This window comes from Aythya ferina (assembly GCF_964211825.1).
Source record: "Aythya ferina genome assembly, chromosome: Z".
In the NCBI taxonomy this organism is placed as follows: domain Eukaryota; kingdom Metazoa; phylum Chordata; class Aves; order Anseriformes; family Anatidae; genus Aythya; species Aythya ferina.
Window position 1 is genome coordinate 59,744,877 of NC_140299.1, and position 13,113 is coordinate 59,757,989.

General features: G+C 38.4%; 1 protein-coding gene across 1 annotated transcript in view; it reads right to left on the reverse strand.

The window, feature by feature from the left end:
• The window catches only part of FBXL17 (F-box and leucine rich repeat protein 17), a 310,952-nt gene that overhangs the window by 165,797 nt on the left and 132,042 nt on the right, over positions 1 to 13,113 (reverse strand). The gene's annotated exons all lie outside the window — the stretch shown is intronic.

The following is a 13,113-nucleotide window of genomic DNA, read 5'->3' on the forward strand; positions in this document are numbered from 1 at the left end:
TATATCAAATCTTTTGATGGCTGTCACCTCTTTTTTAAAATTTCAAATGCAATAAAAGTCTACAAAACACAGATGAAAAATATGTGAAATTCTATAGCACCAGTTCTATTTTACTACAGTGTATACTTAAATTTAATGAGATGTTGATCTCTTTCATCATATGTTAAAAGAAACAACAGGGAGACACCTTAGTAGGCAGCTGATGATGACTCCAACAATGAACTTCAGAATGTAAAGTTACACATTCAGAAAAACATTTTTAATAACACATGATAAAACAGACAAAACATACCAAGATTATTTTCACAAAATGCATAATCAAATAATGTCAGAGCAATCCTGTTGCAATAATAACTTCTGCACCCTTATTTAGTTAATATAATTTAAAAGATAAATTTTCCTTTCCGATATTCAAGAAGATAGGACCAGTTTATCTTGAGAATTTTCCTGGGTAAATTACATCTCTTTTTTTTTTTTTTTTTTTTTTTTTAGTTAAAAACTAAAAGCTCTATCTAAAAAAATCCACCTACTAATACAATGAAATATGAGCGTGGGACTTACTTGTCCACTACATGACATTTACCATATATAAGTTTGCTGTGTGTTAAATATTTTAATTGTGAGCCAAATTTGCAACCACTTTGGATTCGCTTAGACACTGTTTCCCTAGAATCCATACAAAGTTCCTATGTTTTCAGCAGATTTCCACAGAGGTGTTGCCATCTGGTACTGGAAGAATTTTAAGAGCTGGTAGAAAAACCTATCATGTACAATAAGGCTGCAGGTCAACCACAGGCATGTAAGTCTGCTTTCCAATATATACAACCTACAGAACAACCAAACAACCATCTGTAATCAAGAGTAACAAGTCCTGGACAAAAATAGTTTTGGATCTTGTCATAGAGGCTAATATTTTTGGAAGTACTTTGGCATTGTATGATTGTAAAAAGAAAAATGAAATTGGAGTCCCTGATGTCCTTAAAGGTTAAACTAGTATTTTCAGTCTCTTATGCCAAAAGGAAAACTGCATTTATTGAGATGCTTTCTCCATAATTGAGAAATTATTGAGATGATTTCATTTAATGATTCTCCCTAGATTTGAGCAAGGTTTCTTTTGAGCACCCCATTTCACTGCTAGGGAAGACAGTAGCTTCAGTCTTGCACTGTAAATTATAATATACTCAAAAGGATGCCCCTAACAGAAACTTTTATAACAATTAAGGCAATCTGCAGCTGCATAACGTTTCATTGACCTTTACTGCATTGACTCTGACTTTCCAATGTGACCATTCTTCTATTCTTTCTCAATATTATAAAAGCCTAGAGACTGATTTTGGTTGAAAAAGAAAGTGTTCTGCATTTTTTCAGAACTAGCAATAGTTTTGAAATAGCCATCTAACATCAGGAAACTGGAATTCAGGCCTGAGAAAGCACCACTTAAATGTGTTTTCATATTACAGAGTCTTCATTCAGTCTGGAAGCAAGACACCAAGCAATGAGTCTAAACTGTGGTACTACAAAGTAAAAAAAAAAAAAAAAAAGTATTAAAAACTCTGAAGCTTTATGTCAAGAATATTCAGGGAAGACAGTTAGTTTTAAACAAATTTATTGAGAGATTTCACGATCATAGAATCATAGAATGTCCCAAGGTGGAAGGGACCCATAAGGATTGTTAAGTCTAACTACTGGCATCACACAAGACCACCCCAAAATTAGACCAAATCAGACCATCGGACCGTCTGAGAGTGTTGTCCAAACATTTCTTGAACTCCAGCAGGCTTGGTGCAATGACCACCACCCTGGGGAGCCTGTCCCAGTGCCTGACCACCTCTGGGTGCAGACCCTTTCCCTAACCCCCAGCCTGACCCTCCCCTGTCCCAGCTCCATGCCGTTCCCTCAGGTCCTGTTGCTGTCCCCAGAGAGCAGAGCTCAGCGCCTGCCCCTCCACTCCCCTCGTGAGGGAGCTGCAGGCCACCATGAGGCCTCCCCTCAGCCTGCTCTGCTCGGGGCTGAACAAACCAAGGGACATCAGCCACTCCTTGCCTGTCTTCCCCTCTAGACACTACACCATCTTTAACAAGATAACAAGTACGAAAGCTGTGAAATGATCCACTGTTCTCAAAGGCAGTGAAATGTCTGCTTGTCATAATAACTTGATTCGTACAAGAGTGAAAGAAATCAGGTACTGATGCATATGGATAATTAGTTTTTCATACACCTTAGTTGAAGCCTCAAACAAATCGACCAATGTGGACAAATAATTATATTCTAAAATACTGATTGGGACTGCCTAATGAGATTAATATAAGTTTCAGTTGTACTAACAACTGAAAATCAATGTTTCTTAGCTGTATTTCACAAATCCGTTTTCAAAATATCCCACCACAGGCTTGCTGAAAGGTGTTGGTCAAAGTGTAAGCACAATAATGCAATCTAAGCAGACAACCTCACCTATCATCTACTCCCTACCATAGAATCACAGAATCACAGAATGTCCCGAGTTGGAAGGGGCCCACGCGGATCACTGAACCCAACTCCTGGCACCACACAGGTGTATCCAAAAATTTAGACCACATGACTAAGAGCACAGTCCAAACACTTCTTAAACTCTGACAGGCTTTATGCCATGACTACATCCCCAGGGATCCTGCTCCAGTGTGCAACCACCCTCTCAGTGAAGAAGCTTCTCCTTATATCCAGCCTGAACCTCCCCTGTCGCAGCTTGACACTATTCCCTTGGGTCCTATTGCTGGTCACTAAAGAGAATAGATTGGCACCTTCCCCTCCACTCCCCCTCATGAGGAAGCTGTAGGTCATGATGAGGTCCCCCTTCAGCCTCCTCTTTTCCAGGCTGAACAGGCCCAGTGACCGCAGCCGCTCCTTGTACGTCTTCCCCTCTAGGCCTTTCACCATCTTAGTTGCCCTTCTCTGGACACTCTCCAATAGTTTCATGTCCTTTTTGTACTGTGGTGCCCAGAACTGCACACAGTGCCCAATGTGAGGCCGGACCAATGCAGAGTAGAGCGGGACAATCACCTCCCTCAACTGACTAGAGGTGCCGTGCTTGATGCAACCCAGGGTACGGTTGGCCCTCCTGGCTGCCAGGCACACTGCTGGCTCATATTCAGCTTGCTATCAACCACAACCCCCGATCCCTCTCTGTGGGGCTGCTCTCCAGCGTCTCGTCACCCAGTCTGTACACACAGCCAGGGTTGCCCCTTCCCAGGTGCAGGATCCAGCACCCGCTCTTGCCAAACTTCATGCAGCTGCTGACTGCCCAGCCCTCCAATCTGTCCACATCTCTCTGCAAGGCTTTTCCATGCTCAACAGAGTCAAGAACTCCTTCCAGTTTAGTATCATCAGCAAATTTACTCAGAACACCTTCTAGTCCTACATTCAAATCGTTTATGAAAACATTGAAAAGAACTGGCCCTAAAACAGAGCCCTGGGGAACCCCACTGGTGACTGGCCGTCAGCGTGATGTAACTCCATTTACATGATGTAACCCACCAGCCAATTGCTCACCCATCGTATATTGTTTTTATCTAGCTGTGTTCTGGACATTCTGTCCAGTAGAATCCTATGGGAACCTGGATTGAAAGCTTTACTGAAATTCAAAAAGATCACATCAGGTGGCTTCCCTTGACCGACTAGATGGGTGATCTTATCATAAAAGGAAATCAAATTTGTTAAACACACCTACCCCTTGTGAACCCATGTTGGCTGTGATGTATGACTGCATTGTGAGTTACATGTGCTTCAGTAACTTCTAGGATAATTTTCTCCATAATTTTACCAGGCACTAATGTGAAACTGACAGACCTGTAGTTACCGGGGTTTTTTTTCTTGCCCATCTTGAAAACTGGCACAGCATTTGCCAGCTTCCAGTCAACTGGGACCTTTTCAGGTTCCCAAGACCGTTGAAAAATAATTGAGAGAGGTTCTGCAAATAGGGAATATAACATTATGATATACTTTTGCTGGGCACTCCTGCATGCAGAATGCTTGCCACTGCAATCACAAATAAAATAGCTTCACAGATGATCCTCTCCGAAAAAAATTATTGAGATTTTTCTCACAAGCAAGCATGGAAGGAACGAGTGTCCTACAGCACCGGGCACCTCCCCTCCCACACAGCCTCATCCCCATTCAGAAATGTCTCCCCCAGTGCACTGCGCTCTCATGCCAGCCCAGCAGGCACACAGATCCAGCCAGGGAAAGGCCCCATTCCACCACTGGCATGTCCACGAGTGGTTACAAGATTCACAATGTTGAGATGCTCTGATTTGTCAGTTTTCAGAACAGGGATCAACACAAGATCTGCAGGGATACAGGTGATGGATGAGAACAATAAAAATAGATTTAGCAGTCTAGGAGACAGCAGTATTATTCTTTTAATTGTAAAAGCTACAGGAGGCAGTTTGAAGAATGGTCCTATTGGGAGGGATAACAAGTACATCAGACAAAGGAAGAATTTTGAGTGTGAAAAATTACATGTGTAAAAGTGAACAGGAAGAAGCTGGAAAGGTGTTGAAACACAAACCTGACTTCAGTATGTGAATGCTAATAGGATCTGGGGAAGTTTATTTAAGTTAAGAAAATCTCCTCATCTCAAAAAAGCAACTACTCACAAAGACAAGTCCTGGAGTTTTTATGCAACTACACATGACTTTACAGGCCCCTTTAACAGAGTAAGTTTAGAGCAGGGAAAACAACAAGCCACCTCTACATAATGAGACAGAGAGAAAACAGGTATGAGTACCTGTTTTTTATGAGTACCAGGTATGAGCAGAACAAGCATAAGAAAAGCATCCTGACACCAGAGACCGAAGATTCAGCAGAAGGGCAGAAAGGACTATTGGTAGGCTCATAGCCTGCAGCTAACACAGTGATAACATGAGTCAAGGTCATGGCTTTGGGAAGATACAAGCTCCACACAAATGCCCAAGTGAGAGTACAGTAAAAATACTTGTAGCAACAACACTACATACTGACAAAGAAATGTCTCTGTCTTTTCAGAGAAACCATGAATATGGAAGTTTATTTACATAATTCACAGCTCAACGTGCTTTTTATATGAAAAAAGATTGGCAAGTTCCAAGACTATATCTGAAAAACATGACATCAATAACAGAGTAAAAAACAAATGGAAATGGTCTGATGCAAAACCATTATTATATCCTTATAATGCTTTCTATAGACAGCAGTTTCATATGGTGATTTTGGTGCCCTCAGTAAATATTGGTGTCCTCTGTTTTGTTCTTATGCTTTATCTCCTAACCACTCCACCTCAATGGATTTACAATCTGATTATGCAGCTGGGGCTTACAGTCATCTGTCTCTCATCACCACCTTTCCTTTCTATCATTTTCTGCTGCTAACTTACTGGTGATACGGAAGCAAAGGAAAATTCCCATTAGAGTCAATAGGCTGAAAATTTTATATTTTCAAACATGGAATTCTGAAACCAGCTATTTATCAAACCGTATCAGAGCATAAATCAAGACAAGTCAAGATGTTTTAGTTGTAACTTTTTCCACGGTAATCATAAAGGCAGAAGCAGAAATGCAGACACAAAACAGAAGGAAACGATACTATGTGTAGCAATGCACTATTCCAGCTCATTGGGGTTAATCATAACATGACCATACTAACAGCAGACACAGTCATTTTGCCTGGCTTGTCTAAGACACTCCAGAACTGCTTGATGCAGTACTTACTGAAATCACATATGCTTTTTGGATTCTTACACATATTCCAAGTGAGGTTGTCACTGGGACCCAATTTACCTATCTCACTCCTTCATAAGAGGTCAGAGAAGAACAAATTTCATTGATCTGAGCTCCCCCTGCCACAGCCTGTTTGCACAGAGTCTCTTTGCAGGGCTGACTCTTGGCAATGCTCAAGTCAGCACAGCTGGTCTGCAGCTGGCAGATCCAGAAAGCAGAGCACATCAGAGTACATGCGCTTGGCAGCACTGTTCTATTACTTTACTTTTTAAAGCATGGGATGAAAAGCATGGGTTTCTATGCACATAACCAAAATAACTGCCAATAGTTCCTCTTTCTACAGGTTCTGGATATAGCTGTGAGGGACTGAAATGTCGAAACACTCCCTGATGTGTGCAGTTTTAAGGCGATATATAACTATTTATGCATCTAGTACGTGTCCATTTTTTGTACACAGACTTTTCCACACAAATACTTCCTCATAGAGAAAACTGTGTGTTTGGGGGGGGAGGCTCCTTTGCAGCTTTAACTTTGCATCCTCAATTGTAGCACTAATCTGAGTCAAAAAAGCAGCAATCCAGCACTGTTAGCACAGATTAAGTCTAGAATATTTCTTGACAGGCCTCCCTTCCTATGCACCTTGTCTGTCTAAATAAAAAATTACACAAACATTATTTTAACTAAGATTTTTAGGGAAAGGTACAGGAGGCATTCCAAAGTAAATAATGCTACATTAGAAGCAATGAGAGGCAAGAAGCACTATGCTCCAAAACCTTCAAATATCTAAACCTATGAAATGTCCCATATGGCATCAGAAATCCTATCTTGTCAAAATTATTCACAAATATTTCCCAGCCTGTACCTCAAATCAGTGTTAGCAAAGTTCTACTTAGCTATATTTAGCAAAGTTACTGTATTTCTGTATCATTAGGTGCTTCCTAATGATAAAGACTGTTAGGATTTTTTTTCCCACTTTCTCCCAGCAGCAAGTGAATCTTAAACGTATTTAATAAGCTAAAACTGTATTAATTACCAGAATTACAAAGTAAAAAGATAAGCAGTATACATGGGTAACTGTAATTCCTGCTTTTTAGAAACACACTAAATTTGAAAAAAAAACACAACAACAAACAACACAGAAACAACAACACCACACACAAAACCAAGACGTTTACATCAGTGGTTAGTTGTGGTTTAAAGAATGAAATGTTCAATAGTAAGTAAATGAAAGGTAAATAGACAGCCCGGATTAGTACACAGTATTGTGTAGAGAAAAAGTAATACAAAACAAACAATGATAATAATAATAATGATAATAATAGATGTTTTATTTATTATTACATAATATAATATACATATAATAAAATTACAACAATATACTTATAATAATAATAATAATAATAATTATTATTATTATTAATTAGGAATGTTAGGACCAAGGAGGAACATTTTTTTTTCCTCTTTTAAGGACTCTGAAATTACTGTGTGACACAAATCTGGGCCACTTGTTTCCGCACAGCAACTTATAAACATCTCTGGATCACTTTATTGAGAAGTAACAGCAAAATTGTCAATGTGTTTGCAAATAAGTAGCTGGATTTCATCATTTCTTAAAGCTCCCACTTTCATTAGGCTACCTAGGGGCTCTGGGGTGCTTTCACAGAGTCCTAAGTCAGAGGGTGCCCCGCAGCCGCTCTCTGAGGTTCTGAAACATCCCCCACACTCTGGTAGTGTCCTAGGTCAGAGGCAAGTGTAATGAAGACAGTAAATGAAAGCACATATCCTGACAAACACCAGCCTGGTTTTACTGCATCCATAAAAGTCAATGTTTTTATATTCCTCTGAGTCATGACTTGAGTGTAAATATACACACCTCAGATGACCACTGGCATATTCCAGTAACTGTAGCCATTTTTCAACAGATATTATGATGAAAAAAACTCTCTCTGCACTCTAGGTGTCTGGTATCTGTGTAATTACAGTACAACTGCAAGACAAAATTTTCAGTTTTGGCTAAGAGAAATTTTATACATCTTGTATCATCACTTGTTTTTTGTAAAAAACAAAACAAAACAAAAAAAACTTTTGGGAAATAATACAGAGAAAACAACTCGTGAAGAAAGTATCTCCTCTCCCACTGCCATTTAGCACTGTGAAATTTAGACAATTTAGCATAGATCCACTGCAGATGAATCAGAATTTATGATGTTCTTATAGGGCAGATAAGAACATGATGTTCTTATAGGACATGAGTAAACTGCACCAACAAAATTAACATAATCTATGAGAGGTAAGAAAATCTGTGGTCATAAGACTCAGGTCCTGAAGAAATAAATAAATACGGATCTTCCAGAACTTACATACATCTGACTTCATGTGCCTCCACAGACAAAAGTTCAATATGCTTAACTGGGTTTTAATGCACTCTAAAGAAATATAAATTTAAGTACCATAAATGCTAGTACAGACATTCCACAACCATTTGCTTCTTGTCATAGCCAAGCACTTTTATCCTGGAATAAAGCTTTGTGAAGTGCTTGAACTAACATCTGCAATTCTGCTAATTAAATCAGTTCACCAAAGAAATAAAAGTTGATTTTTACATATTCCTCACAATAACAGTTTCATTCAAATGCAGTTTTTCAATGTTGAAGTATTGCATAACAAGGAGATTACAACTCCTTCCTCTGCTCTCCCAATTTAATAGTCAATTCAATGAAGTATTTCAGCATGTGCTGAATTAATCACTTGAATATATCCAAATAAGATTAACAAGATTTTAGTACTGTCAAAAGAAGCACAGGATTATTCACATGTTTATATTTAACTAATTTTGTGACTTGGAGCCATATATGGCTCCACACAAAACCCCTCAGAAGATTATTAGCTACTTCAGATGAAGGAGCTCCAAGTTCTATTAGGCGTATTACTGCTTACTGCTTACTATTCTAACTGCTGTTAGAATCTCTTAATAGAGAATTTACGACCCTGTTGCAAGTCTCCCATAAAGCTCTTGGCTTTTTTTTTTTCTTACCATTTCAAGGAACAAGTAACACTCTGCTCTCTCACTTTTACACACTCCATGCAATGATATCCATAATGTTACCTAACAAAAGTATAAAAGTACCCCATGCAGAGTATTCAGGCAGTAACAACCACCAGCAAGATTTTGCTCAAGCTACTTTGGAAAGCAAATTTGTAGTAACATGGACCAATTTATTCTCACAGCATTGCCTAAAGCCCTAGACACAATCTAACTTTGGTATTCTTTTTCCCATGTTAGATCGAACATTCCTCTTTGCAATCTATGGCACAACTATTTTGAGCAACCCTCTAGCAGGACACAGCTTCTTACCTCATTTGCCAAAGACCAAGTGGGTGAATATTTTTTCCCTTTCTGCTCAAACTTAGTCAATCACTTTCAAGGCTCAGGATGAACATCTCAGCTTCTTCATTTAAAAGATTGTTTTCATTTTAGTCTATACACAGGGCATGAACAGATGATTGCTGCTAGTGTTAACTACATTAACTATTGTAAACTGAGGAGCTTACAACCTTGTTGACAGCTTTCCACGATCCAAAATAATATTCTGCTGAGCACTATAGGTATGAACCGCTCACTTTGTACTGCAAGGGAATGACAGTATGTGCATGGCCAGCTCACAGATTCCATTGATTAAAGGACTAAGTAATTTGTACGGAATGATAAACAAGCACTAGGGGGCTACACCTTGTCAAGTAATTAGTAACTTCCTAGATAATTTAACAGTCATGTTATAACAATCTGAAAATACATTTTGGCATTGCACAATGTATAGCTATAGATATAAAATGTTCACAAAAAGGTAAGACTGGAAATGTTGTCCAGTTCTCCATCCATATGAGGGTTTGTTATTCTTCAAAGTTATGTGCAACTGCAATGACATCTGAAGAATGTATCCACTCTACTGGAAAACCAAAACAAACAAACATACGCAACCCTGAGTAACCCTATACTCTAAACAATTTCTATGTATGTTAATTTCCAAATATGAAGGGGACATAAATTAAATACAATAAAAAAGTGGGGAAATAAGGAGACATCACACTCGCAGTATCAATACCAACTGCTATTTTAAAATTGCAAAGATAGAATTACTATTTTTAATTTGGGCAGCTTTTTCCAGGAATCTTTTAATCACATAAATGGCAATACAGGGAAGAAGTGCTAGTGCATTTCTTTATCAGTATTAATCATATTAGTCTCCATTAAGAGAGAAAATAAAGAACATTTAAGGTTTTACTAAAACCTGTATAAATTATATCTGCCAGTATGACTTCATCAATATTATTTATAATCTGCTTTAAAAAAGAAGCTAGTTTTATTAAAACTAAGTGTATAAGTTCCAAGTTTGCACAGAACATAAATAAGGTTTATTTCTCTATTATTACCAGCTTCTACCTTTAAAAAGAACAAACTGGTACTTCTCACGTCTTTTCTAAATAAATGTATTTTATGTGGTCATCAAATGCATTGAATTGCAACCTAAAAATGAGTCTTACTTGGAGTTTTTGCAAGAAATATGTTTAATCTCATTTAGTTTCTCATCAGCTCTAGTGCTTTCCCAACGCTTTGCAAGTATTCCAATAATGTTTTTTTTTTTTTTCTTTTAGCTCTGGAAAAAGATATACATCCGTAAATTCTGCTACAAGTACTTAAACCTTTTCATTTTGATGTTGAGCATCTCCTCTTCAAATATGCTTGTACAAATTACAGAAGTTAGTTCTTTTCAGAATTTCTTTCTTTTACCATAAGAAAAAACTGAGTAAATTAAGAATAAGGCTCAAATGAAAAGATTATGTAAGCCATAGCTTGCATAAAGCATGCAGCCAAATCATGACTATACTCAGTAAAATAAATAAATAAATAAATAAATAAAGTAGAATTGTACATTCAAGTTGTTACAGCCATGAGACTGTACAAAGCATTCAAAAAAGCTCTTTAATAAAACATGAATGGCTTATGCCATTTTGCCTGGCTCAACTTGTAATCCCTTAAAAACTCTTTAGGTTAATTATATCTAAATACGTTTTTTTTTTTTTTCCTCTTCTTAGATACTATAGAAGCATTACACAATACATAAAGAAAAAAAACACAGACTGGTTAATAGCTTGTTAATATCCTAAGGCTTTAACAATAATTACACAGACATACTGTGAACCAGAATTTATGAGGCTAATCACTGCCTAAAGCATACATTTTATGTGAGACTTTCTTTAAAGGTTACTGTAGGTTGTATAATACCCAATACACCAATAACACTGGAAAAAAAAAAAAAAGATTTTAAAGAAGATATTATATGAAGGGAAATAAAATAACATTAATAATAATAAAATAAAATCACATGTATACTTGCACAATTTTGCCAGGAATAGGGGAGTAGCAGTAGCAGTATAGCAGTAATAGAGCAGTAGCAGGGATCTATTATTTTAGGGCACTATGGTACATTAAAAATAGCTAGAAAATAAGAAACCAATCCGGATTTAGCAATAGACAAAATTGTATACAGTATTTTTTATTTATAAAATACTGCTATGAATGTTAAGAATGTGCATGTAGTAGCTATGGACAAAATTGGGAATATCTTTCAGGAATAGTATTAAATTGAAATCTGTCATTCTATATATCTAAACACTTCTGTGTTCTTGCAGTCTTTGAGCCCTGTGGCACAGTACCAACAGTAAATCTGCTGACATTTTTTTCCTCCCAAAAGACAATATTATGACTAGCTGCTACTATTTGGAGCAACACCCATCTAGCTCATTTTAGGTTTGGGAGGGTTAGCCACTATAAATTTGTGCAATTACCAAAATCTTCATGTAGATGGCAAGCAAGCCTAAAGCAACAATGTCACATAAAGATCCCCCAAAACAATTCCTGTTTCTCAGGATTCTCAAACACCAGCAGATTTTGTAACAATGAAATAACTGAAGTAAATCAATTTGAAATGCATTAACAATGTAAATGAAGTACACTAAACTGTATTAACTATTCAATCATGTATCAACTATGTAACAACTATGCAAATCAATTTGAAATATATCAACTTGATTAACTCAACATGGCTGAGTAGGGACCTGCTGATCAAACTAAAGCTTGGAGGAAATGTACAGGCAGCAGAAGCAGGACATGGGAAGAGCAGGGAGACACCACCCAGATGGTGTCTCAAAATGGAATCACAAAAGCCAATGCACAATGGGAGCAAGGGATGCAAAGAATGCTAAAGAGGGTTTCTACAGGTACTATAGCCAGAAAAGGAAGTCTAAAGAGAGCATAGCCACAATGACAAGATGTGAGAAATGGTGACAATAGATGTGGAGACAGGTGAGGTGTTCAGCTTGGTCTTCAGTGGTGGTTGCTCTTCCCATGTCTCTGAAGTCTCTGGCCCTCAAGGCAGGGACTGAGGGAACAAAGTCCATCCCGCTATATATGCAGATAGTGTTTGAGACCACCTGAAAAACCTGAACATATGTAAGTCTATGGGACCCAATGAGATGCATTCCAGATGAGTTGCTAAGCCACTCTCCATCACATTTTAGAAGTCATGGCAGTTAAGTGAAGCGAGTGCAGAAAATGCATCACATTGATTTGTAAAAAAGGAAGAAGGACCCTGGGAACTACCAGCCAGTCTTACCTGGGAAGATCAAGATCCACGGATCCCCCTGGAAACTATGCTAAGGCATACAGAAGAGAGAGGAGTGATTCAAGACAACCAACATGGCTTCACCAATGACAAATTGTGCCTGACAAATCTAGTGGCCTCTTACAGTGAAGTGACTGCATCAGTGGACAAGGGAAGAGCTACTGATGGCACCTACCTTGACGTCTGTAAGGCTTTTGATACAGTACCCCACTATCAAGATGCAGATCAGTGATGAGTGGTGTTCCTGAGGCTCTGTATTGGACAGATGCTGTTTAATATCTTTGTTAATGATGTAGACAGCGAGATTGAGTGTAACCTCAGCATTTTGCAGATGACACCAAGCTGAGGCAGGGGAGGTTTAGGCTAGACATCAGAAAGAGGTTCTTCACTGAGATGGTTGTCGCACACTGGAACAGGCTCCCCAGGGAAGCAGTCACTGCACCAAGCCTGCTGGAGTTTAAGAAGTGTTTGGGCTGTGCACTTAGTCACATTGTCTGAAATTCTGGGTAGACCTCTGTGTTGCCAGGCATTGGAATCAATGATCCTTATGGATCCCTTCCAACTTGGGATATTCTGTGATTCTATGATGAGTGGCGCACTTGATGTGATAGAGGGAAAGGATGGTGTCCAGAAGGACCAGGACAGTCTCAAGATTGGGCCCATGTGAACCTCAAGAAGTTCAATGAAGCCAAGTGCAAGGT